Source organism: Mobula birostris, chromosome 28 (assembly GCF_030028105.1).
Source record: "Mobula birostris isolate sMobBir1 chromosome 28, sMobBir1.hap1, whole genome shotgun sequence".
Lineage (NCBI taxonomy): Eukaryota > Metazoa > Chordata > Chondrichthyes > Myliobatiformes > Myliobatidae > Mobula > Mobula birostris.
Window position 1 is genome coordinate 34,042,773 of NC_092397.1, and position 1,022 is coordinate 34,043,794.

General features: G+C 44.6%; 1 non-coding gene across 1 annotated transcript; it reads left to right on the top strand.

Moving 5' to 3' along the window:
- The first annotated feature begins 336 nt into the window (after window positions 1-336).
- On the top strand, window positions 337-408 carry trnag-ucc (transfer RNA glycine (anticodon UCC)). The gene has a single exon. It is a non-coding gene; the product is annotated as a tRNA-Gly (tRNA).
- The last annotated feature ends 614 nt before the right edge of the window (window positions 409-1,022 follow it).

Genomic DNA, 1,022 nt, shown 5'->3' on the forward strand with positions numbered 1-1,022 from the left:
ACTGGAGAAGGAAAAGTTGCTGCAACTCTCTCTGGAATTTACACAGTTCCTACTGCTCCTGCCTTGCTTTCTGGATACCCCTGCCCATGAAGAACCTGTTGATGTTCTCCTTGATGGCTTCCCACCAGAGAACCGGGGAATCAAAGAAGGCTTTCAAGGTTCTCCAACCTCTATCCTCCCTCTCTAGTTCCTCGATGTTCTCTGGGATCAGCAGCTTTACGTTCAGCTTCCACGCAGAGTGAGGAATGATCCGACAGAAAGCAGCTCGGGGACTGATCGAGTCACATGGAACTATGGGAGACACCTCAGTACTCCAAACATTTGCAACGTTATTGAGCGATGGTGGTATAGTGGTGAGCATAGCTGCCTTCCAAGCAGTTGTCCCGGATTCGATTCCCGGCCATCGCAGGTTGTACAATTTAGAGTACTTAACAAATAAACCTCTGACATAGACACGATCTACGTAGAACTGCAAGGGCCAATTAATCACGGTGTGAGTGTAAAATTGATTCATTAATTATCATTCACTGTCTCGTGCATTAGGAATGGAATTAACATCCCTCAAGAGTTTCCCGTTAAATCCTTTTCAGAATCTATTGCATATTCTACAAGAAAGGACACTTCACAGGAAGGATCGGCAGAATTTGTAAAGCGTTGCCGGCCGGGTTGTTGCCTGATTAAAGTGTTTGAGCTGGTTTGCCTTCTTTGGAGTGTTAGAGCCTGAGAGGAAATTGACCGAATTATGAAGTATAAAGCTATGAGAGACATAGATTGGGCAGATAGTCAGAATTGGTTTCCTAGGGTAGGAATTTGAAATTCTAGCGGGGACGAAATTTAATGTTGAAGTGGGCGAGCGTTTAAAGAACTAAGAACATAAGAAATAGGAGTCGGCCATTCGGCCCATCGAGCCTGCCCCGCCATTCAATAAGATCATAGCTGTTCTGTCCTTAAACTCAGCTCCATCTACCCTCCTTTCCCCATAAACCTTAATTCCATAACTATGTAAAAACCTATCTAACTAC